Genomic DNA, 27,573 nt, shown 5'->3' with positions numbered 1-27,573 from the left:
TGCTTCTGACTCAGTTGCAAGAAAGAGAAAGATGTAAGGCATACAGTTCACCAGAGCAATGAGTTAAAAAAAAAAGAAAAGAAAAGAAAAAAAAAAAAGAGTAAAAAGAGTAAGTCACTTCATATTGTGGAATAGGAGCCAAAGCTATACAGGAACTAAATGACTCATCTGTGGCAGAACGCACAAACCCACTCCCCCTTCAAAATAGACCCAGGAGTTGTTTATATCTAGTTTACTTATATGAAGGCTTTAATTTTCTGTCTCTCTCTTCAGCCTTACAGCAACACAGATAGCTTTAAAGTATTGCCTACAAGATGAAACATGGAATGTCTGTTGAAAACAACCCGGGGACACTAGATTGAAAGAACAGTTTCCCCATTTTCTTTCTTTTTGGTATAAAACAGGTTACCTAGGAAAAAAAACTCAGTGATTTCCGTAGGATCAAACTATACATTTTTCCCATGTTCAAGACATGTTTTTTGCATTAAATCTGTTTGCTATTGTAATTTGTCCTTAAGCAGTGCGTACAGAGATAATATTAAAAGTTGCCAAGTAACAAATGAAATTTCCTCTTATTGTGAAGAATAAAGCACTCCTCCTTGGTCATGTTTAGTGGAGAAGAAGGGGGAACAAAGTTGCAAGGTTGTTTCTTTATTTAGTTATGGTTGCCAAATTGGACCATATTCACATCCATCAAGTATTTCAAGTGAGTTCCCTTCTTAAATTGTCTACAGTATCTCATTTGTGTATATAGTTCAATTACAAGAGAGGCAGGTTAATGCTAAAAGTTAATTGCAGCATTGAATTAAAAGCTCTGCTTTGTCAGAATACTTCATTTTTTATTTTTTTTAAATGGGGACAGCTTTCTGACAAAGAACATTAAAATAGCCAGTAATTCAAAAATATTTTATAACAACTTTTGAATGAATTCATTAAACTGTAAACAGTCTTAAAAGTTCACTTAGAAAAGATGCCTTAAATATATATATATATGTACTCTATATTTAGATGTTCCCTACAGTAGCTTGTACTACAGTCTATGTTACAAATACCAGAACAGAGTGTTTAATTTGCTGAAAGCAACTTGCCAAATAATATTGGTTTAACATAGAAATAGCAGCAGCTTCAACATCCTCTCTGATTTCAGCATGGAAATTCAAACTTTCATAAGGATAAGAGAAGAACCCAAAGTACATAAGACAGTTGCAACTCTTAACTGCAACTATCCTGTTAAAAATAAAATATTTGACCGATTAGGTCATTCATACTAACAAGGTCTTGGGAAATACAAAGGTGTAACTTCTGAGAAGTTATGAGTTTCAATAACTTCATATGAAGTTCAACTGTAATTCAAGTGAGAAATGTTGATATCTTCATTCTGAGTAGTCTCATTAGCATATTCAACCACCAGAGGCTGTACAAGGAAAATGATTAGTGTCTAATACAAATACCCTCATATCACCTCTCTACTTGCTCCTTTAAGCATTATTGTACCTGTGTGCAATTTCATGGGTTAACAACTTGTGCCCTCTTCCTCTAAATGAGACTCACACATACTAAACATTATTTCCATTCTGTTTGGCTACCATAAAGCTACAAATGTCCAGAATACAGTTCGTTAGATCTTACAATAGTTTTGAAAAAGATGTATGAATGAAGTATTATCTGCAAGTGCAGCAGTTCAAGTTTTAGTTATATTTTGTAACGCATCTCACTGCAGAAGAATAAGATTGCATCAAATCTAAATTTGTTGTTTTTTTAAAAAAACCTAACGGAAATATTTTTTTCACAGAATGCTGATAAAATCTTGTGAAAGGTGCCAACAGTAAAAAATAAAATGTACATTTACAAATACATTGAGACTGTTAGGCATCATAGTTCTCATTTTCAACTTGTAATATTTTGCCCTATTTACTTTATTTAATTGGAAGAATTTGACTAATAATTCAGGTAGTTGCCCTAAACATACAAACTGCAGTACTTTTCCATGTAAGGTAAACAAATGGATTTTCTTTAAATGAGCTTGCTTGGCTATCAGAAATAGTCATACACTGATACCAGGAACTTTGTGGTTCATGTGAGACCAGACCTTTCCTTACTACTCAGTCCACCAATACTGCCATCTTCTTTAGTTCTTTATTTCTTTGTGCTTTTATATTCATTCTTCTTTTCCGAGAACAGGAACAAGTTCAGAATGGCCAAAATAAAGAATTCAGGTTCAAAATATTAATCTCGGTGCTTTAATGTAATTCTCACTAGCGGAAATGTAAATTCTAACCCCCACACTGATGACACGAGCTGTGAATGCAACGTAGACCTCCTCATATAGCAAAACAAATAGAAGATTAAAAAAAAAAAAAAAGCATCCAAATCTACCTCAAGTACCTATGAAGAACACCGTTGTGCTGTTGTTTGTTCTTCAGAAGAAATTTTAATATCTCCAGAGAATGCTTTTCTAATGGAGATCAAGAGATCATATTAAGAACATTCCACCCACAGTGACAACAGCAGCATGTACATTTTGATGTGCCTGACTTTCTCACTCATCTATTATTTCTAACAACTAGAAAGAATCCCCATAAGGCTTTCACTGATTGAAAAACCAATTGTTTTCTTTAGAATCCAGTACAAAAGACATCACTCAGCACATAACCTATGACAAGGGTTGGCTTGATGGCTATTCAGTCAACGTGACAACGAGAAAGGAACTGAAGCCCTACTGTCCTCACCACTTCACAATGAAACCTTCAGGTTAGGATCAGATGATGTCCCATTACACTTTCTGTGTATTCAGTTAAATAGGAAATCAAAGAATGTTTCTGACATGTGAGAAGTAACGTTTATATCACCCACAGGAAGATGCACAGGTATGCCGTAATCAAATTTTATACGGTTAAGTTTTTCATTACTTAGAACAAATCTTATTCTACTTGGTGTCTGCTTTGCATGACACTGAATCACCCACAACAAAGACAGACTGCTACAGAACCTTGTTCTTTAATTTGTAGAAGTAATTTTTATCATGCCATTTGTAAATATCATTTGTGGTATAAATTTTTGCATGTTTCTTGCCCCTCATATAGGAAGACCTCGTGGGGAAAAAAAAAAAAGATTGTAATTGGGAAAAAAAATCAGCTATTATATTTAGAAGTCAACATCCAGTTAAGAGAACAATGCACATGTAATGAAAGGAATAAAATGATCAACAATAAATAAGTGTACAAAGCAAGTGTACAAACAAGCATATGAGTTGGTTTTCAGATTTTAATCAGTTTTCTTCTGTTCTTCAATAACTACTTAAATAAAGGAGTATCACTCCTATGTTACTTAGATTTTACCCAGCTGAAAACCAAAAAGATCATTTTTTTCCTAGATAACTTAAATTCACTGTGACCAGAGTTCCATAATCTGTTAAAAGCAAAATCAAACAACACACTGATTCTGCTATATGTGTGGTCTAAACTGAATATGTATATACACATACACTAACTGATGGCTCTCTAACACATAACCATTAACTGATCTGGTTAGAAAGACCTACAAGAAAGCAGTACAGATGAAGAGCAAGCAGAAAGAAGCGTAAACTGAGACAGGAGGAAGCATACACAAACTCATCCTCTGGTGGGACACCCAATTACTCCACAGAATTATTAAGGACTATAAACCTGATGCTAAATCATATAATATCTATTAAGCGCTTGGACTACAAATGTTGCGTTATCACAAAACAACAACAAACAACATAATATGCTTGAAAATTGACTTCTGGGGGAATGTATAAGCATTTGGAGTCAAATATTTTTCATTCATCTTTATTGTACTTAGTAAGAAAATTCTTAAATATGAATGATTGTCTTTTAATATATATATTATTTCTTTTTTAACCAAGTGACCAAAACAATGCTGGAAACAAATAGTAGCCAAGGCACAGCCTTGAACAACTTGACACTGCTCAGATAGGCATAAAAACTGTCAGCATCAGAAAGCAGAGGAACAGAAGCAGTCTATTTATACGTTTACTGACACAGTGAAACTCAAAACTTTGTAACCCTGTGCTTGATGCTTTTCCAAACTACAAAGCCCTATGTCTAAGGCATAAGGAGTTCAGCTTCATAGCCTGAGATCAAGTCAAAGAAGAATAGAAGCCAATATATGTGACATATAATAGGTACCCTGTAGCTCTTTAGGCTTTAAGAGAGCATTACACATTTTAAGGTAATGAGAAAATAATTAACCAGAAACATCCTCCTCCCAGTCACTGAAGATAGAAGGCATTTCACAGCTTATTCTTTAGGTAATTCAGGTATCTGATCTCAGTTGAACTGAAGTTGCCCGCAGACAAGTTTGCACAATAATTAGCCTGAAGTTTTGTTCAAAGGACCTCCAGTGAAGGAATCTGAAAAGTCTGCAATGCAAATTTGTCACAGATTAAATTATTCCATAGATTACTCCTTTTTTTTTTTTTTTTTGTACACAGCAGAAGGTTGGCAGAAAGTCTCCTATGCCTCTGCTTTTTAGGACGTTATGCTTACACAGACATTTTTCTTCTTTCATTGTTACAAACTTATTTCTTTATAAGAGCCCCTGTAAGTTATGGAACTGTAGCCCAAGCCACATGGACTAGTTTTAGGTTTGGAGACTGCTGTTGTTTTTTATTTGTTTTTAATACTTCTCATTCTCCCAGGCCAATCTGCCATTTAATTTGCCCAGCAGCTTTTGCTGAAGGTATTCTGTAGATTTATTTTTCAAGTGAGGAGTTGGCAAAACTCATCCAGTATTAGCCGCAAGAGCTACAGTTGAAGTTACTTCCAACCTGAGAAGTTAACACCCTTAACTCTGTACCTTGCCCTACGCTGCTTCAAGATGATTGCATTCAGCTAGGGATGCACATGCTACAGCTTAGAAGGCTCTGCTCTAACATGAATTCCCTGGAGGTTTCCCCAAAATTCCTACTTTGCTAACCACTACAATGGCTCTTTTTTCTTATTAAGCTACATTTTCCTCCAAGCTCTGAAGCAGAGCGATCAGGAACCAAGAATTAATTTGGATTAGTATTTCAAACACCTCTCATGTATGATTACTTTGATCTAAAGTCTGAAAATATTTGGCTGACTTAATACAGTGTGAAAGCATGGGCTCTGTGAGTAGTTTCTGTGCCCATGTTTGTTTTACACTAAACCCAAACCAACTGACTAGTGGCATTAATCTTGACTTAAGTGAATGCATGCATAGTCATTAATGAAGAAATAAAGTACATATCCTATGGGTATTTCACATCACAGACAACAGTTTTCCCCTAAAACTATAGAGGTTTTCTGGGAGAGGTCCCTGGTTTGTTGAAAAGCTTCATTGTTTTACAGCTGACACTATTTCTGTCGATGCATTTAAAGAAACTTCCCGTATCAATGGATTTCAGATTTGGCACAAGAAAAAAGGGTTTGCACTAGTTTCTATATTTGAGCTGTCTCACTACCCATACAAAGCTCATAAATCTAAGTGTTAAGCTGCAGTATCAAAATTAAAGTGACCTTAGAAAAGGACTGACCTGGCCAGCAGCTAAGCTCCCAGCTTGCTCCCACCCAGGAGGAAAATAAGACTAACTCATTGGTCAGTACAAAGACAGTTTAATAAGTGAAGTGAAAGAAAAACATAGCAAACAAACAAAACAAACCACAACCCAAAGCAAAACACAAGCGATGCAGAGGCAATCACTCACCACCTCCTACCAGCAGACTGATGCCCAGCCAACCTCCAAGCAACAGCTACCTCTGAAAAGCCCACTCCAGCCCACTCCCACCACTTTTATTGCCAGGCATGACTCTACACAGCATGGGCAACCCCTTTGGTCAGCTGGGGCCAGCTGTCCCAACTGTGTCCCCTCCCAGCTCCCTACCTACCCCAGGATCCCTGGGAGGGAAGGCCTTCAGGCTGTGCTAGCAGCACTCAACCAGAGCTAAAAAATGGCTTTATCAACACTCTTCTGGTCAAAAACTTAAAACGCAGAACCATACAGGCTGCTAAGAAGAAAATTAACTCCATCTCACCACACCCAGGAAAAATACTAAGTGTTAGTGAAAGGTATTCTAACCGCACGAAAAAAAAGTGACAAAATCCAAACTTAGAAAATAGATTGACAGCATTTGTCTCAATAATGTTCAAAGTTAAGCCATAACTCCCATCAAGAAGTATCTCTCTATTGATATACCTACAACACTGGGTTCTGTTGATAGCCAGGTAAGAAATAAAGCCCTTCAGACTCGAACAAGCTCTATGAGCTCAACTCTGAACTCTTCTACAATCTATCCTGAGCACTATCATTTGGGTTTTATTAGTAGGAAAAAAAAAAAACAAGAAAAAAAAAAATCAGTCAGAGCAGCAGCCATAGCTGAGATGCAAATGAGCCTGAATCAGTCATAGAATTAGTTCACTTTGTTTTAAAAGGCATTTGTATACTTAATCAAAGGAAGTGCTTATAATGTACAATTATTTTTATTTTAATAGTTAATGCCTATAAAAAGTAAATGACTGGCAGCAGGAAAAGGGGGAGACAATGCAAACCTCCTGTCCCACCAGTGACCTCTACCATGAGTTACAGCTACTGCATTCTGCAGATGTCAGAGGCAATTTATTATTTGTGCCCCTTCACTCCAAAGCAGCTCCCAAATACAGAATGAAAGCAACAAACACCTGTGGCAGACACAGCATAGAGCTAAAGTTTTCAGACCCCTGAACCAGCTGAAGCCAGCCACAGTCCTTCTGAAGTTGGGATCATGTTATGTTAAGATCTAAACTGCTATTCACTTAGACTTAAAAACATTTTGGGGGCAAACAGATTGACTTTGCAAAAGCAAGAATAGCAAATCTGTTATATGTAGATGCTGGAGCTCTTCCTCTAAGTAGACTGGCTATAGTCCTCCATGAGAACGTTTTGAATTAGTTAAAACGGATGTGCTTAAAGCTGTCAAAGAAAGCAGCAAATCTGAAAAGCAGTACAACACAATACAAGCCTCAAAAAAAAAAAAAATGCCAGCTCTTTCAGAGGCCATTTGGTTGACATGAGAAGAAAAATAATCTTGAAAGAAAAATTGTAGGCAATCCAACACACCTGCTTTAACATTTTACCCTGAGCAGCAACGTTCACTACTGAAGCATACATTGGAACATGCTGACAAAGATTTCCATTCAGGCTCCTAACAATACAGGGCTGTAACTGTTAGAACTCCAAGCCAGAGATGCAAGCAGACCTCTTTTCCCAGCTCAACACAAAGGCTATAACTGTCCTTAACCTTTCTTTGTCCTCAAGATACTACAGTCTGCTCAAATAATTGACAGGTATCAAAAACATTAAGATTTAAAATCCTCCTGATAAATGGCTTCAGGTTGCCTCCTATCACACAGTGCAATCCACAGAAAATGGGACTGAGAATCCACAGAGGTCAGAAGCAGAATGCCAATGACCTGAAACAAAGTGAGAATTTCATCATTTCATCCTTCTTTGTTCCCAAATTTGGGGATGAAAATGTCAGTTGTTCCTTTGTTGGTTTTTCATGCAAATATCAAAATAAAAATTGAATCAAATATTATTACTTTACACTATTTAAGAATTTCCTGTAATTTTTTTGGTTATTCATTTAGGGAATTAGACTGTCCTAGCTCCCTTTTGACACTGGAAACCTCAGCTTGCTTAAAACATCCATGCTTCATATTATTTACTGCAAGATACTCCCATGAATAATACGTAAATGAGTATTTGCATTATAAGAATATAGTCAAAGTACAGTAACAAGTTGTTCATCCTATAGAAAACCACTGACCAAAACACAGACGACTTTAGTTAGAAGCCAATCTCATCATATTTAGCTAAAGCTAACACTAATAATTAAATAAACTAATACACGAACAACAGAATTACATCCAAACAGAAATCAACAATGCTAGGGACAGGAAAGACATACTATATAACTTAAGCATTTTATTTTGTCAGTGGACTGTTTATTACATTTGGATAGGAAAAGCTAAGTTTCAGCAGTTATTATGGCACATTTTTTATGCAGCCTTCCCATTTAACTGATCCTGCGGCAGCAAAATATGTTTTTTTCATCTTCTGCCAGCAGTGGCCAAACCTCTTATTCCTCTCTATTCTCTTCTTGCTGGAAAGGAGGAGGTGAACTTCTCAGCCTCTTATTCCTTTACATTGGCTTTCTTCCATGACTCTCATAATATGATTTACTTATCACTCAGCCTCTTATCAGAAGCAGCTTAGCCATTCCTAAGAAAAGACTGATTATTTTGCACTGTTCTGCATAGGCTATTATTTATGTAACTATAGCATAGACATTACATATATATTATAATTGAGTATCTCTGGGAAAGGATATTAGAATATAATTACTGTAGCATAACTAAGTTTTATTCGATGCTGCTAGCAGGTCAAGTTACGTTGGCCTTGTTTTATCCCTCTTCCACAATAGTTTGCAGACTACCTCACCACTTCCAGAGGTCAGACACCTGTACCCAGTGCCGTGCCATTCAAACTCCTAATCACACAAATGATAACTTCCTGCAGTCATCAGGGTCAGTACGGAGCAACAAATCACAAACATTTGGTCCGAGTAATGTTATCCGTTTGAAGTATGCCAGGTTAGTGAATGATTCCCTGGTAGGCAACTGTTTCCAGAAACAAGCCATTAGCAAACAGCGGTAAGAGCTATGGAGCACAATAGCTGATAATTTTCACATGATAATAGTTCTGCCCCCAGCATGGCTTAGCTGGTATCAATGGGAATAGGAAAGTATTCCTTAACGCCAGGATATCCCAGTGCAACACAGCGATACACAACACAGTTGTTCTCAGTACAACCAGTGCCAAGAGGCAAAAAGGCTTTCAAGGGGTTGATACCAAAAAACACAGTAGGGTTATTTTTTTAGACTGAGGAAAAAAACTGTTCTGTTTTTCCACTGAAATAAGGTTTCCATTTTGCTTTTAACTACCTGTCTCTGTAGCACTGTTTAAGTGGCCCAAAAGCACTGTTCCCATTCTCCTGAATAAAAAAGGTTTTGTCAGGAAAAGCATCTTTAAGCTGAGACATATGCTGCAATAGTACACATCCAACTATTCTAGTTTGGAACTCCCAGCACTGATTTATTATGGCTAGATTTGCTGTAAGCACCCATTTGAGACTGTCCTATGCTTTCCACTTTACGTACTGTCCCAAAAGTTTACAAGAACACAGCGCCTGTAACAGTGTTTATTCATCCACTTTTTAAAACATGCCATAATAAAAGCATTCCCTTGCAGTTCCCAGACTCATAATATTTTCTATTAGACTTTCTAAAACAAAGTCAAGCTGTAGCCTTAAAAAACAAAACGTATTATAATAAAATGAAAACAAAAATCAGCCATCTGACCAGACAGATTTCTCCATTAGTTATACAATCAGAACGGTTTCTTGTTGATGTACACGATGCTTCTATTTTGGTTCTGGAGACAAAAAAGTGCAGGCACAGAGTAAAGGATCATCAGGACAAGTATCCTCTTTCTCAAAGATTGGCCAACTTGACTGGAAAGAGTAAGTGTATAATAATACAATACAAGGGTATAACAATACTTTCCGTGAGCGCTTTCCCAGCATCCAACCAAATAGTGATGTAGTGACTTCCTGATGTCATCTCTGCCCTTAATAGTCTTTGCCTGAGTGAACTTAGCCAGCCTATCCTTCAGCCTATGCAGATTTTTATCATTAAAAAAGAAAGTGTAGCAGCTGCAGATATATCATCATCTTTCAAACTATGTACATAAATATACGCTGCAAGTATGACATTGGTTTTACTCCAGTGCCTCCAACTCTTACTCATCAAGGCCAGCTGTGGTAAGGATTCAGGCACATGCAGCCTTTAAGTACATTGAAAGTACCGAAAAGAGCAACAATAAAATACTATGTTTTGCATTTAAAGTATGCCTTATTGCACAAGTGAAAAAGACAGTCTGAGCTAAAGCCTGAAGGCTTGTATAGAGGGCTTTTATTAGTCAGACAGCAAAGCATTCCTGTCAGTGAAAATGTGATCCCTCTTGAAAGCCTTTCCTTTTCCAGTCTCTCTCTCTCCCCATCAGAGGAGAGGTACAAGAAGATTCTGTTCCACCACTTTTGGAAATGAGAGTGCGGATGGAGAGAGAACTATTGGCATCATCAAACCAGGCCCCACAGCTATTCCTAAGGACAAAAAAGAAACAGAAAAAAAAAAAAGCAACATTCTTATCCTGTAAACTGGACAGCATTTATTTTTAAGAACAGCACATATCCATTGTGAGTAGGAGAAAGAAAGGGATTGCTTTCACCATCAAAACTTTGAAAAGAAAACACAGCTGCACCTGCAAGATTTCTCTCCTGCAGCACAAGCATTGCCCCAAAGCTTTCTGAAGGAGTGCCTGGAAGCTGAAGGTGCAAAATAAACTGAAATCTTGTCCATGAGAAAACAAAATGCTCTCCTTATTCTTTCATTACAATTTATTTTGCCTTTTTCTAACTGATGTAGAGGAATTCTGGATGAGAATGCAGCAGCCATCTCAAATCATTTTGTTTCAGACAGGCAGAAAAAGAAAATATAAATCATTTGTAACACACCTTGAAGCAGCAGAAAGAGACCCAGATTAAAGTGAGTTGTTTAGATATTATAATCAAGGAACTATCACAGGGGAACATGCTATAGTTCTGCCCCCTCTGCCCTCATACTACAGACATGGCCCTCCCAGTCTGTAGTTAAATCCTGTACATTGTCTAATAGTTTCCTGGCAAATCACTTGAAGTTGCTTTAGCTCTGCGGTCTCTGCAGCCACAAGGGTAAAATGATCTAAAGGGCTCAAAACTCTGCCTAGGAAAGGGAAGACTTTGAAAGAACATCAAACAAGAACTGATACAAATCCTAACTGAAAATGCTATCCAAGTATCTTGGATTCAGCGTTCACGAAGCAGGTCAATTCAGAAAATACTTTGTAGGTTCCCAACAATTGTTTAAGAATATAAGCTGTAATTAACGCCATTCCTTGTTGGCAGAATCCTTGAAAAAAGAAGTAATCCAGCAGGGATATGCAGGTCTCATCAGTACAGATTAACTGCACCCAATAAATGTCATGTGAACGAGATCAACAGATATAAGTACAGCTGACAGGATGCATTTTATGTCTGGACAAGGTGAAGTTTATACCTGGCACTTAAGGCTAGTTAACACTTCTGGCTGCAGCTGCTCTGCGGGACCCTGCATTTGGAAAAAGGCAGGATTCCAAGCAAAGGTTAGGATCACTTGTCCTCCCCATGGGTGGTCCTCCTTCTCTCAGCCTGAGACCCACAGTTAGCATTCAGTAGGTTCTGTGGTTTCATTCTCCCTTCTCTCCCGCTCTATGGACTTTCATATTCTCCACCCTCCCCCCAGTTGGCTTTCTCCTTCTCTTTTCCCTTCATTCTCTCCTGACCTCAGATCAGCTGCATGTGGCTACAAACATTAATTCTTACCAACAGTGTTTGTTGGGCGGTAAGCTCTCTGTGTTCTCACTGGCTGTTATTCCGAATGCTAGCCACATCACTTAATTTGAGAATTACAACATCTGCATTTGTATACTGAAGGACTTTCTGAAAAGATAAAGCAGGAGGCCAAATTCTGATCTCACTTATGTCACTGAATACTCTCACTGATGCTAAAAAGAGTTGCTACAGACTTTCCTCCGGGATAGCTGAGGTCAGTATTCGACCATTTGCTTTAATAATGTTTGAAGCAAATATCAGCACAAGTCATGAGAAAAGCAAAATAGTCGATGCTGGTATTCCAAATATTTGCTCCCTGTGAACGCTCAGAGTGGGAATTCCATCTGTAGTGTGCCTTAATTTCTATGAAAAACTTCATTTTATTGTTTCTCCATTCTCAAATCTACATCTTCAATACATGGGAAATTGCATGAGTATCTCCCCACGCTGGCCTTTTCAATTTAGAAGAATAGTATTTACAATTCAAAAGAATAGCAGGAAATGTCTAATAGACTTAGCACTTGGTCTCTAGGAAACAAGAAATACCATGCTAATCACTGAAGGCTGCACCTTAGCTATATTAAAAGTGTTTAAGTGAGCAGGAGAAAGCATTTACCTTTCCATATTACGAACAGGCTGTATAGATATTAAAAGAGAAAGATCCAAAACCTGTTATATGAAAAAAATTATATTCCTCCATTGTAGATTTAAAAGGCAATGTAATTAAGCTGAGTTGGCACAAACATTCTGAAAACTATCCTGGATATCTTAAAGAAACAAACATGTTTTCCATATCATAAATGTAGTTTGCAGGTAGAAACAAAACAAAACATATCAAAGTTCAGCACTGCAAACAATAGTAAAACGAATTTCAGCAGTTTTAGTTAAACAAGTTGTACTCCACTGTTGATTATTTTTAAGATTAGTAATATGTTTACATTAATTTGCTGCACAGAGTTGTTGAAAACTTAATCTAATTAATCTATTTTAAAAGTTTTTAACATCACATGTATAGTTTACAATGAATGTAGCAAAGATTCAACCCCACAAATCCAAGTAAAATGTAAAATCCGGCTTAGATGTTGTAGTTTTTGTGCATACATTCTTGTAACATTAAATGTGCATGTCTAATGTTAAAGCAACTTGCACGTCTTATTTTTAACTTCAGGACTACAAGTCATGCTTGAACACATGCATGGAGAAAATCCACCTGGCACAAGCACATAAAATTACACCTAGAATATAACGGAAAATTACACAGATAGCAAGTTACAAAACCAAAGCAATTAGGCACTGAAGATAACAAAATGGACAAGTACTTTTTGTCACTGTCTTTTCTGAAAGCTTCCTATAAAATAACTTCCCAGTCCCACGTCTTCAAGCATGAACGATGCACTTGTTACTCATATCACAGACACTATTAACACAAGCATCAGCAGTATGTTGGATGGTTCTACAGACCAAAACCACCTCTTCCACCCTGTATGGACTCACAGCTGTATGAACTTAAACTTAATTGGAAGTTAAAATCCACAGCAGGAAACAGAATCTCCTGAGTAAATATGCATTTCTCACTTCGGTCACAAATCCTGACCCCACTGTAAGGGGAGGTCTGCATTCGCTATAGCAACACATTAATTTGGACTGTAGTACTCTAAGACTTTAAAGATATCTTAGTCAGTCAGAGATAGGAGGTATAGCATATGTAATTGCAATTACTTTAATTTTAGCATAAACAGATTTCACCTTTAGACCTACATCAGTTTCAAGAAAACAAGCTCAAGTACAGGCAAGCCAGAACCACAAATTTTTTTAACATGAAGACTTCAGATTTTGAAGTCAACTGAGCTATAGTTCCTGTGTATTAGCTCACAGTATCATATTAAATAGCATCTTCAGTGTAGACAGCTACTGTGCTTACAACTCAGCAATACCTTATAGCATGAAGACCTTACTACATTAAAAAGACATTTGAGAAGTATCACATCTGAAAATAAGCCAGTGGCATACAGATACAGACAAGGAGTGCAACCAGGGCTGTGGGACTCTCTTGAACACACCAGGAAATGGACAAACTGGGCAAGACCATCAAAAAGGCCCTGTGCAGCTCACCCTGGCTGCCAACACAGAGCTGTGTACAGCCAAGCACAGTTAAGGGAAAGCTGCAGCTGGCAAGCCCCTGGCCTTTGTCAGCCACTCTGAGCCAGGGCCCACCCAGATATCTGCTGTCAGCAAACCATGCTGGCCCTGACCCCATGGCCCTGCCCCAACAACTGTGGAGCAACGTCTGACACTGGTTCTCACAGGGCCTGATCCTCACCCTTACCTGCAGGCTGACAGGTGTCTGTCCCCAGTAAGGTGACCAATACCCAGGGCTACCCCTGGCCACGGGGTGAGATGTCCCTGCCCTGACATCAGGCATCATAAATCACCTGAACTAATGCTAAAGATGATCATTCTTAGATAGGAAGTTTGGGCCTCCTTAAGTCTCCTTCCCCTGGAATTATTCAGGAATATCATTACTTCAAGACAACATATTTTAGGCAGGTCACTCTGAAAGTAACGCCTCCTATTTATTTCCATGGAAACTATAATAGATTTGGAGAGTACAATTACACTGTCACCACTGCTGAAATGTACCACCCACTGCTTCACTGTGCTCATACTTCTGTTTGGTCCCCAGAAACATTCAGCAAGCATCAATGAATGTCAGTGGGTGCCATTTTTTCTGCATGGAAGAATTCAGTGACACAGTTTTGATTCATATGTTCTTCCATGTCAGATACCATTGTGTTAGACTGCCCCTCTGCTACCACCTGTCACATGGAAACAACACATAATGGAATACTGGTGGGAAGGTTCAACCTCTACTGATGTGCCAGCAACATCTTTGTCTGACAGATCAACATCATAAAATAGGAGGCATTACTTTTGGAGCAGCCCTCATATTATCCTATCAAATTCCTAAGGTACAGAAATCACAGAATCACAAGATCTCTTAGGACCCTCTTGAGGTCATCTTGTCCAGCTGCCAAGGAACTTCATATTTATTTTTTATTATTTAACGAGGCCAGATATTTACAGAAATCTTCAATTTATAGAAAGCTTAAAAAGAAATCACCAAAACACACTTTTCTATACCTCTCATAAGCACAAAGACTATTTTTAAAACCAAGTCACTGCATTTCTGGCCTTAATTGGTGTGTTTTGAAAGTGCCCTGTGAAAGCTGCAGTACATAACCTAATCCTTCTAATTAAGGTTGTATAAAAGTACTTATTCTTTTAGTACATTAGATTCAAGTTTGCACTCAGAATGTTAGTCCCAATTAATATGGGTTAAAGCAATTGTGCAAACATGTTTACATCTTAAAGTAATTATACAAAAAATGACTTCCTAAATAAGTAAATCCTTAGCAGGTTATCTGCTTTATTTCTATCTGCCTTTAAAAGGGACACAGCAGTGTCTGGCACAAAACCTTCTCTTCAGAAAATATAGAGTTTCTGCATTACAGCTATGAACTATCACATGTACTGGAAAGAAAGAAATTCAACTAAAAGAAGATCATATCTATAATAGCTTTTTAAATTATGGCATTTATAACTTAGAATTTTGGTAGAATATTATAGCTAACTCATGGCCTTTTGTTTATTTCATTACAAAGGGAACAGTCTGAGCAGTTACGCGTAACCAAAAAAAGAGAGATGTTTCTGCTTTTCGTCTTGTTTGCCTGCTGCAATGAGATTTTAAAGCCAATAAAATTTAAGCAAATGATAATTCTGATTAAAGTTTTAGTAACTCGTAACACTTATCACTCTGATTAAGGTTTTAGTAACTCATAACACTACTATTTTGTTTTCGTACATTATTTTTCATCAAGACCTCAAAGTATTTAAAAAAAAAGGAAGGAAATGTCATCAACCCATTTTACAGGTAGATAAATTTTACTGATTTCAGTTTTCTCTGCCTATTTCACATCCTCCTATGCAAGGAGAAACAATGGATACTATATTTAGTAATGGCTTCCAAACTGGTCTGAGACTGTATTCAGTAATCCACACAGCCATACTCAAGAGTGCTTTTAGGTTGCCCCTTATGAAGCGTGTATTCATCCAGAAATTCTGAAACTTCATAGCTGATAACTGGCCACCAAAATTTCCAATATTGCTGTCCATCTATAAAGCTTTCTCAATACCAACCCCAATAGTGAAAATCATCTCAGCCATAGAAGTATCTTTCAGAGATTAAGAAAAGGTGGTATTTCACTAGTACACTTGCATTCTTTCCTCCTAAATTTGGTAATTTGATAGAATACTATTACTGAGGTATATTCCAGGCAAATCATAACCTAATAAGAATCTATTCAGGAAGAAAATATGAAGTAAATCTAAGTCCTACTAAGCTTATTCACTTGATGACAAAAAAACTAGTAAACAAGAGTGCTTTTCTTTTTCTACACACCTAACACTTAAACACAGTTGGTTTTATATCTAGTTTCCAGCTCAACTGAATGAGATTCAATTAGAAATAATAAAAAATAAATGAGAGAAATTTGAAAATATTTAACTGCAAAACCGTGTGAGATGAATCCCAACAGTAGTAACACCTAAACTGCATTTCACGTGCAATTGCTTGACTTGCAACAGGAGAGTATTTATTTCTAATTACTGTTATAAAACATATTTCTCAGCACGTATTTTTAATGAACACCTTCACATGGAAGAACGGGAAGAGATTTTTAAGTCAAAAGAATAGTTACCAAATATTTAATGAAATTGCACTTAAGATTTCAAAAGGCAATGGAAATTCTTATAAAATATTTTCAGAAAGTTATATATGCATATGAATGCACACCTCTACGCCTATGACAAGTGCATACATTTTAGATAATAGACAATAGAATATGCACTTGCTTGAAAGGACTGTAGCTGCAGATTTTGCAATAGTTTTGTGGACGTTTCTGGTTTCATCAAATCATTGTTCAGTCTGAAGAAGAAAAGGCTCGGGAGAGAAACCTCACGGCTCTCTACAATTGCCTGAAAGAAGGTTGCAGTCAACCTCTGCTCCCATGTAACAGTACAGGACAAGAGGGAATGGTTTCAAGTATCTCCAGGGGAGATTCAGGCTCAATATTAGGACAAATTTCTTCTCGTAAAGAGCTGTGAGGCACTGGTACAGGCTGCCCAGGGAGTGGTGCAGTCATTGTCTCTGGAGGTGTTGAAGAACTGTGGAGATGTGGTACCGAAGGTTGTGGTTAGTGGGCATGGCGGGGATGGTTTGACAGTTGGACTTGATGATCTTAGAGGTTTTTCTCCAACTTTGTGATTCTATGATTAAATTCTTAATTACATGAGTAAACATAAGTGAAATGTGATAACGAAGTCATGTTCTGTAATGTAACAAGCAAAGCATAGGAGTACTAGGTGAGACCAAGAGCCCACATAGACAAGTATCTTAATCTTCCATGGTTGAAAAGAAATGAAAACAGAGCAGATATACATAAGCTTGTGCAAGCAAAAGCCCTCTCAATTATTTTAATCTCAAAGTTTATCCCAAGTGTGGTGTATTTTTTTGTTTAGCAATGGTATGTACAAATCTTTTTTTCAACTACTTATCCATCACCCCTTGAACTCAAGCAAATATTTTTTCATGTCATTCATGAGCATAGTCCTTGTTCTGCAAATAGTTCTGGAAACAGCTTCCAGCTGAAACATCTCTAAGGCATCGGGCTCTGAAATTACAGAGAATTAATCTCTGTGTAAACAAAGGATTCGGTGTTCTAAAAATAGTTAAGGAGTGAGAGAATGACTTCTAAAACTCATAGTATTAGACGAGAACAACTCAAAAATATGTCTATGAAAATCCTAAAAGTATAATGCTTGCAAACAAAGGCAGGGAGAGGTCAAAATTTGCTTTTAGAGAGAAATATTCATGGACAATTACCAAACTGCTACCGATTACCTTTCAGCCTGAAGATATTTCATCAGATGTGCATGTTGTTACTAAGCAACTAATGCAGTGCAAATGGCTGATAAAATCCTAAGCCTATTCCATTCAGAAGTGGCAGTCAAAAACTTGTCCTATAGAAGTTACACAAAATAAACAAAAACACTGCCAGTAGAAACCTCATGACATAAAATATGGTTTAAATACTTTACCTTTTTTTTTTTTTCTTCCTACTACAGTTGTCAAGAGTATTCAAATACATTCAGAATACTTCAGATCAAGGTCAAGAATGGCAGAGCTGATCTGAAGGCCCAATTCTGTTAGCCTATTTTTGAAGTAATGCTAAGACCTTCAAATCCAAAGGGATAGAAAAGCTTAAATGTTGTTTAATTTGTTTTTTTTGTTGTTGTTGTTTTGTTTTAAAGCACTTATAGCTGTGAAAATTTGCAATACTATCTCACCAGTTTCCCATATCTGAAAGAACCTAAGAATGGTTTGTATGGAACAGGAGAGAATACAAAAAAATCAATCACCGCTCTTCTTATACTAATGTTTCAGCAACTTTTAAGCTTATTTGTAACCACAACTATTTCAACCTGGAGCATGGGACAAGCAAACAAAAACCAAACATTTGATAAGCAAAGGTAATTTGATTCCACCATCAGTAGAACTTATATACCCTACCTAGAAAAGGGCATTCCCAAGCAGGTATGCAAACCCTACCAGGGTTTGCACCTTACCCAAATGCACCTTATGTTCTCATTTACCTAGGTAATGAAATATGCCCCACCTAGACCTTTTACTGATTTTCTATTCACTCTTGACAGCGAATGATGCTATTATTTACATCCTGTTAACTTTACTACTCCGGTGATATTCCTGTTTACCTTCCTTCTACTATCACTGGTAGCTAGTCCTTCCCTGCAAGCAGATCAAACTGTCACATTTCTACTACAAAACCTGAATCATGCACCTCTTGAAAACCCCAGTTCTTGAATGGCTTTAAAAGTCATTTATATATGACCATTTTCCTATAGCAATCTGTTTAGTCCAATTAGGTTTTTGGGGAACACTCACAGAGCAGGTTAGATTTTTATATGTATATTTTCCTACAGAACACATCCATGGGAAAAAAAAAAAAAAAAAAAAGAGAGAGAGATAAAAGGCAACCAGCTCAAAGCCAGCCTCAGTTTTCTTGCAGAACTGGAGACAGCTGACTAGGCAAGGAACAGCATAACTGAGCTGCCAGGCCCTGACCATGGGACATTTCTGTATATGTGTACTGGTCAGCCTCAGCTGTCAAGAAGCTCTTGGGAAAGAAGCTAATGAACCATCATAACTTCAAATGAGGTAAATAATTATCATCCTTCTTTCACAAATGAGTAAATAAAGATAGAGGATAAATTACTAGTCTGAAGTCACAAAGAGACTTCAGTAGTTCCAGAAACAGAATATCAGATGCCGTGTTTATGTGTTCCCTTCTAAGGGCTTCTATCCCACTCTGTTTCTTGGTAGAAATTATAGACCAGTCTCTTACTGCTTCCAGCTAGTATACTTAGCACAGATTCACAGACAAACCTCACAAGGGAACAGAATAACTTTTATATCATAGAATATAATGCAGTGCAGAAATCCCTGAAGTGGGTCCAGGACAGGTTCTTTAGAACAAAATAATTTATCAGTAATGCAGAGATTTACTGCAGTAAGTTTCTAGACTGTGACAACATCAGCCTTCATGCCTGCGACATATCTCCCCACCACACTCCACTACCTGCTACAGCCAAGAAGTCATTTTGCAAGGAGTTGGACACCTAACTACATAACACAATTCCAGCCTAAGTGATTTACACTCTTGTAGTGTATTGCCTGGTAGATAACCTTTGATGCTATCAAATTGCATCCAGAAGCACAGCACAGGCTGCAGATCAACTGCATGTTTAATCTTGTTGAAGATTGTTGCAGTATATGAGGAGCTAGGAAGAGACACTGAGCTGCTCTGAGAGTTCACACTCCATGCTACTATGTAGGAACTGAAACCTTAGTACAGCATCTACTTCTTTAGAGATAAAGCTGAAAGCTTTGTACTTCAGATTATGAAAGACCAGCACCACAGAAGATGGTGGCATAAAACAGCACATTTGGGAAAGATATCTCTCAGCAGCAAATTGTGACCAAGCAGAAAGCAAGCATCATCTCATTTACTTAAAGTAGTTAACAGTAAAGAAATGATCAGTTAAAAGAGCGTGATGGAATCACAAGACACTGCACAATACCACACGTGGCATACAGAGATGAAAATGAAGGTATCTCTTCTTTAAATGCAAAAATTGGGTGACACTTAGTCCTCTTACCATTACTTTTGTTTTTGAAGATCACTCATTCTGAATCAAGTGTCTATGTGGTCATTTCAAATATATTTTTAATGGCAGCACACCAAGAATGGGGAGAAGCTAACTGAAAGTTAACTGCTTTCATTTTTGTGATCGTTTTTTTCTTAATTCTGCATTCAGAAAAAAATAATAAATCCTTCCTTCCTTCCACAATCACATACATCACTTGTACTTTCATGCCTTTAAATGATATGAAGTCTCATTTCAAGCAGTCACTACAATTTCTGTATTTAACATTGCAGTGCTTTAACGCATTCGAATCTGAATAGTCCTAGAGTATCAAAGATGCATTTTAAGACACTTTCTTTCCAAAAGCATTTCCTTAAAATTCACAGCTGAGTGTTTTGTGTTTTCTACTTCATTTCTCTACTGTTTACAAGCTTAACTAAGAATGATGTAGCATTTCAACACATTTGTAAGTATCCATTTGAAAGTTCACATACAGTTTATTTATTTTAAATATATATATATATGCCCTGAGGCTATATTTTTATCGTCGCTCACTTCACAACATATTTAATGATTTTAAGTAGACAATAAATGGAAATATCTGGTAACTTGATAACATTAATATGCCTGTATAAAAGAAAAGGCTCACTATGGCTTTTATTGTAAAATTAAAAGGAACACATATACTTTAGGAGTAACTCATCCAGATGGCAGTTTCAAGAGTCTGCCAGACACAGTTAAGGAGCACTGATAAATTAACATGAAAATGACTGTGTGTGACATGGTATGTTTTCTGTTTAGTGGATTAACAGATAACTTTAACCTATTAGTGTTCTCTGTGCTATATACACATCAAGTCACCACTAAAAATACTACTTCTGTAATTCTAACTTCAACTCTCAGATAAACAAAAGACTCCTTTAACGTGACAGCTAGAAGCACTGATGAGAAAATACGTCCTCCAAGCAGTCATGTAACAGGAGCCATATGCAGAGGCACATACCAACAGCAGATAAAAATCTTGCAACATTGAACTTGATTTCCCCAACATATGACACCATCTCGTTTTCCAACACAAAAGAACAATTATTCCTCTGAGTACATTTGTCACTAGCGTAACAAAACGTGCAACTTAGTTTGTTCCCAAGTGTAGCCACAGTGGGGAGCGCTTGGGAAACTCCAGAGGAACTGTGCACACTAACTAGCAAAAAGACTTCTACAGAAGAACATGGAGGGAGGAGTCAGAAAAAAAATAATGGAGAATGGTGCATGAAAACCTCTTCTTCCTCACAAATGTTCTAGTTGTCATGCGCTTTACAGGCATAAATCCATCACCATCTATTGCTTATCATATTGAGATGCATGTTTTTCTTTTGTCCACTGTGTTCACATTTTAGCCCTACTTTTTGTAATGTTGTTGTGCTGAACGTGACAATTTAAAGATCGAAGCCTTTGAAGTATTAACCATATTCTGCCATACACTTCAAAAGACAACTGCAAAGAGTGGAGAAACTTAACCTCAGAGAAAGCAGCCTGCTATTTGTAGAACTCAGCTCCTGTAAGTCTTCAAAGAAAGATTGTCTCTGAAGACAATGTAGCAGGCAAACAATTTTTAGCATTCCATCAGCCTATAAAAACTTCAAAAGAAAAGAGGCAAGCAGATTGGTTTGCCTCTTTGAAAACAATGCTTTGCATGCCATAGTGTTTCTTCAATATAATTTTGACTTTGCTGGAACATTGCTTTGAGTTTTCCTTAGCAGACCTTCTTTGAAAGGTGGGAATTTCTAAAGCACAGGCTTCAGTTGTGAGTCATTACTATTGTTTCCTCTAAATTTTCTCACCAGCTCATCCTGCATCATTTCCCTTGTTCTCATGAATGAGCAATAGTAATGGAAACAAATCTATTGATAAAAGACTGAGAAAACTATCGCAATAGATTTTCACATGTCCTGTCAACAAAGTAGACATTTAATATTAGTTGCTAAAATTTTGGATTGTAAGCAGAAATTAAGAAGTTTGTTTCCTTGTTTGATATAAGCTTATTTAAACATTGCGAAGTGACCTCATAGCAGCAGATAAAATGCACCCATCTTGTGCAACACTGTTTTATGACCCATTACAATAAAAAGGAAAAAGAATATGATTTTATCTTAAAATAATATGACATTTACACAAAGTGAATGCACCTTCAAGGCTTCATTTCCCCATTGTATATCTGTATTTCAGCACGGGAGGAAAAAAAACATCCTTACATACCATGAAATCTTAACTCCCTTCAAGATTTATGGATACTGGTCTGTATGTGCATTTTAGGTCATTTGACCCCATCTGTTGTGTAACAGAGTGTAACACTGGGATAAATGAAGGAGACTGAAGCAGAGCTCAGTTTCCTTTCTATAATTCATTACATACAGTCTTTGCCTTGTGGACCCTTCATGTGCTTTGCCCATGGAGGTCTCTGATGCCAGTGGAATTTCTGAGCATGACACTTGTGCTATATCCTCACATCGAGCTCTGCCAAATCCTGCTTTCTTACTGTTTCAGTGATCCTCTTAAAAGTTTTCTTATCAAACTTCCAGACCAACCTCAACAAACAAATGAACAGCAGTAACAAAATGGCCTTACATACTTTAACAAGCCACAAGTGCTGGACACAGTGTTCCTCAGCTACTAAGAGCAGCAGTTGCCAATATCTTTCAATTTGCCTTTTCATGAAGGAACACTATAACGTCAGCTCTTCATAGGCACCTAGTGTAATTTCTATTTCATGCTGACAGTCTTCAAACACAACTGACCAGAAGCATCACTAGCACTTGTCTGTTTTCAGGATCTTAAATACACAGTTTTTAGGGAACAGCGCTGAGATGGGATTAACTCTCCTCTTGTTTGCTGCACTTCTACCTACAAAAACTGTCTTAAGAGGCCGATTTCTCCAGACGTTGAAAACTAGCTTTGACACTAACTTCCTGGAGCTCTATGTAGGAGTGCCATCTAGCGATGCCCTGCAAGGGTGTTTTCTGATGAGAACAAATTCTCAACCACTTTTTAAAATAAATTTTGCTCAGTATATTAGTAGAGGGTGTTAATAGAAGATTATTTGAATCATTAACGTAACTTAATAACATGGAAAATTTTATTACTTGATCCATTTTAGAACATTTTCCACTGTGTGATTATGTTTTTGTGTTTAGTTCTTTATAGTCCCATTGGTATGCTGCAATATTAATAATGAAAAATACCTTTATATCAGTGGAAAGCAGGAGCTGGTATATTCGCTATTTGGACTGCATAGCTGTAGATCATGCTGATAGTGCTCTATACAGCTGTAGGCATTTCTACACATACTCCATTTAAAAGGGAACATACTGATGCATCTCTTCATATGCCATCACCTTGATCAATACCAGATACTCTTAAAATAATAAACATAAGACCTGAGAGGCTGTGGATCAGCACCACTGCTGAGTCATAGCCTTGCTCCCAGGCAGAAGCCAGCCCCATTCTGCCACCAGGCCCAATGCAAGTCAGGCAGCAATTCTGTGCTGCACAGGTGATGGGGCAGAGGCTGCCCAGAGAGGCCATTGAGTCTGCTCCTGGGAGGCTCTGCAGGAAAACGGGGGTGGGACAAGATGGCTTCCAGAGGTCCCAAAAATGTCAACTGTGATTCTGTGAGGCATAGTTTTAAGAAGACACCGACTGCTTCTCTTTGCATGACTGAAGAGGAGCTACATAATTCATTCAGAGCAAAACTGTGTGTTTTCTGTACGTTCTTCCCCACCACTTACTGGATGCTAGAGGAGCATCTGCTCTCAAGCCAATACGTCTCAGATGGATAAATTGTGTAAGGTTTCCTTCCATGTCTGGGACATTCTCAGGAGGTCATCCTATATCATATTTTATCTGAGCTTAATTCTAATGCTGCACTTTCAAAGGACTTCACAAACACTGTTCATCCCTACTCATAGCAGAGCTACTCTTTGTCTTTGATCAAAAACTCTTTCTTGTGGTTGTGCTTGAGAAATAAAAGCTCAGCTCTCTAGAATAAGTACAACTGTGGCCAATATGCATAGTCCTCCCTCTTTCAGTCAAACATACATTCAATGTAATATTTTCTTAGGCCAATTATTTTGGTCCTTTTTTTTTTTTTTTTAAAGTTGCTGAAGTTGGGTAGAGTACAGATAAAAGTGGTGATTTATTTCTAATATAGCGAGAACTGCAAATGAAGCAGTTCTCATTTCATGCTGAATTCATCCTGATGCTTTTAAACAAGACCACTTTGACTCTCACTGCTGCACCATTCACAACTGACTTGGCTTTTTTCTTTAAGGGGAGCAGCTGTTCCCACTTAGCATAGGTAGACCCTCAGCACACAGAACTTTACCTTAAGCAGCAGGGTCACTATGGTTTACAGTATAAAAATACCACCCCGCTTCAAAAAGGACAGTTATTTGTGCTCAACCATACAAATATTTAGGAAAAAACAAACAAAAACCATTTTTTGTTTCTTCTAGGAAATATTTAACAGGCGGTTAAAATACATTGAAAATTGTCTATTTGCAAGAACAGGGGACTGTCAGAAGAGCAAGATGAATGATGTTTTCCTGTCTTGTCAACTTTGAACTGTGTAGGTAGAGGGTTGCTGTACAGAGTGACAAATCTGGCTTTTATTCACAATTAGATTTCAAGGTGTTCACGAGGTAGTGGAACCAGTGCCCCTCTCTATGAAAGGCTGCTAGAAAAGCCAGCAATAATATCCCAGTTTATTTTTTTTCCCCTAAACCCCAGGCATGGGCTTTAACTGTAGAGATTCTGTCATTTAATAACAAATGAAACAGATCACCTTCACCACCATTATTAAACTCTCTCACAACTAACAAGAAAGAAGCTGCACACTACTGCTATGAGCTTCAATTGAAAATGAAAGCTTTTTATATCCTTCAGTGAATATGGGCACTTTTTAAGCTCAGATGTTTTGTGAAGTGAATCCCTGACACCTGCTGGTAATTACGTAAACTGGATTGCTGAATCAAGCCATCTTCAGGTCAGTTATCAGATTACGGGAGATGCTTTAGAAGACAAATTATTCAAATAAGACAACATTTAAATTATTATAGTCATGACATAATGTGGTTTCAAAACTGAACTGATCCTGTGATTTCATGAAACAACTGTAAAACATCATGTCTTGGTAAAATATAATTTAGAAACTGGTTTTGTGCTTGAAGGAGCCAGTAGCCAGAAAACAGGAGGAAGAGGAAGAATATACACATGAAAAATCATGGTATAGAGTTGCTTTGCCAGTGTTCCTGATTTCTTAAGGGTTTTTTTTTTTTTTTTACTCATTAGTTATGCATTTCTAAACAGTAAATAGGATGAGGTTGTTTATTTACATAAAAGGAAATTGATTGAAAGGAAATTGAAAAATAAACCTGTTGGAGAAAATATTAAAATCTAAGATATAGAAAGTGTTTGTAAAGATGTCATTTTCAATTCTAAATCTAAGTGGCACCATATTCTTGAAGCAGCACAGACTTCTGATTTTAGACTTTTCAACCAAGCATAAAAAAACATCCTTTCCTTTCATGCAAAATTGACATTACCCTTCCCTAGAGCTATTTAGTAAATATAGAATGAAAATGATTACGGACTTTGCATAGTGGCATAGGTCCAAGATAGTTTCTAGATCTGAGATACTTATATTTTTATTCTGACAGAAAGGAGGCAGTTCTGGATGTCAGAACCATTGACTACTATGCCCCTTTTCCAAGAGACAGGGCAGTTTCACTTGAAGCTGCTCAGAACCGTTATCCCGTCTGCCTTCATGGACTCCTATCATAAGCAATGCACTTCTTAGATCCATCACCAATAGTGAAACAGCACAATCATGAAAGGTGTAAGATATTTAATGGACTTATTTGTGTGAATTCCTGCCCGTAGCAAACAAACTGCTTTGGTGACGTACGATAAAAATCATACAGAACAAACTCTCCCAACACTTTCAGCTTGAGAGCAGAAAGTTCCCTTTGAAAAATATTTATTGGCAACAAACACTTGAACACCTTTCAAAAGCAGTATTTGTAACACTTCCTACTCAGTCCAGGCCGATTATCTCACTAAGTTATTCAAGAGAAATACAGTTTCTGATCTGTACTTCAGATTATGCAGATACAATTCCTCGTATACTTAATTGCATGGACTTATGCAACAAGATACCTACAGGCAACAAGACTAAATTAAATACAATAAAAAAGCCTTGCAGTAACTGCAATAAATATCACAATCCTACTGAGCAATAAATTATCAATTTATCATAAAGTATCAGAAAGGCTATAAAAACAGGCAGAGCCATCTTTAAGCCATTCATTTAATCAGTCATTCAAGACATTAGTACTTAGATTTCTAATAAAGATTAATTGGATACGATGGGGCAAATTAAGGATAAATGCTCAATCACAAGTACTTCATAAAACAACTTACTTTTGTTATCTGATATTACATTCTGTTTTCACATGCGTATACAATTTTCAAATCTAGAAAGCAATAAAAAAAAGAATACTAAAAGCGTTCCCTTGGCAAGAATTCTTCCACCTATCCTTCCCCCCTAGCTATCTAAAAACTAAAAAATAACAGTGCTTTGGTTAGAGACTCATTTCTCAGATTATTTTCTCGGAGTCTATAACTATAGCTACCAGCTGTATGTCCCTAACATTGTATGTAATAATTACGACTATAATCCTGAAGCATTCTACAAAGTCATACCAGGTATAGATATCTGAAGAATTTGTAGCATCATTAAGGTTGGAAAGATCACTAAGATCATTTAGTCCAACCATCAGCTCATGCCTGTGACAGCTCTAGACCAGTGCCATATCTACACTTTCCTTGAACATCTCCAGGGATGGTGACTCCACCACCTCCCTGGGCAGCCTGTTCCAAAAATGATGTTAGTGGAATAGTTGTCTACACTCAGGCAACTAAGCCAACTAAACTTTGAAAGCCTATATCAGTTTCAGGCAACTGTTCTCTTGCCTTTCATGATGGCCTGCCATTTTGAAACAGAGCTACCTGAAATCCCTACTGTGTGAACATGAATTCATGACCTGGTGGACTGATTCAGGCCAACAGGGATAGCTTCATTTACATTTATCAGATTGCATAAACACCAACTTGTAACGACAAAGTCTTTTTCACCTCATCACCTAGCTGCATAAACCAGTCATTGCCCAACCTTCACGACAAGGAGGACACAGCTTCAACTGACCTTCTATCTCTGCACTCCCATGTTTTTCGCTATGTTGATTCCAAAAACAAATTTTAAAAAAGCAGTATTTAAGGAGAGATGGGAGGTGAGAGACAAAGACACTGAGCCTCCTGTCTTTCCCAATTAGGAGAGCCAAATAATAAAAAAAAAAGCCTAAACCACTGATTGATCACCTGGGGAAAGGACTAGGTCAGCCCTGGGAGCACAGGTGAAGGCAACTCCTAGACCCCATTTAAGGGCTGATTGCCACCAGGGAAGGATCTGTTTCTGGAGATCCCTCCTTTGTGGAGTTTTTCCCTGTGAACCTAGATCATTGGATATGGGTGAGCATTGTTTTCCTGTTCATCTCTTTTGCCATTCCACCACACTAACCTTTCCAACTGAAACAAGCAACCACAACAAATCTCATCACTGCCAGTTCCCACTCACAGTCTAGTTTCATCTTAACCTTCCATTACCATCTTAGGCAAAAGAAAGCTCTTACAAAAAGGATTAAGAATTTTGTTACTAGAT

Source organism: Gallus gallus, chromosome 4 (assembly GCF_016699485.2).
Source record: "Gallus gallus isolate bGalGal1 chromosome 4, bGalGal1.mat.broiler.GRCg7b, whole genome shotgun sequence".
Classification (NCBI taxonomy): Eukaryota; Metazoa; Chordata; class Aves; order Galliformes; family Phasianidae; genus Gallus; species Gallus gallus.
The sequence above is the reverse complement of the archived record's forward strand: the minus strand, read 5'-3'. Positions refer to the sequence as shown.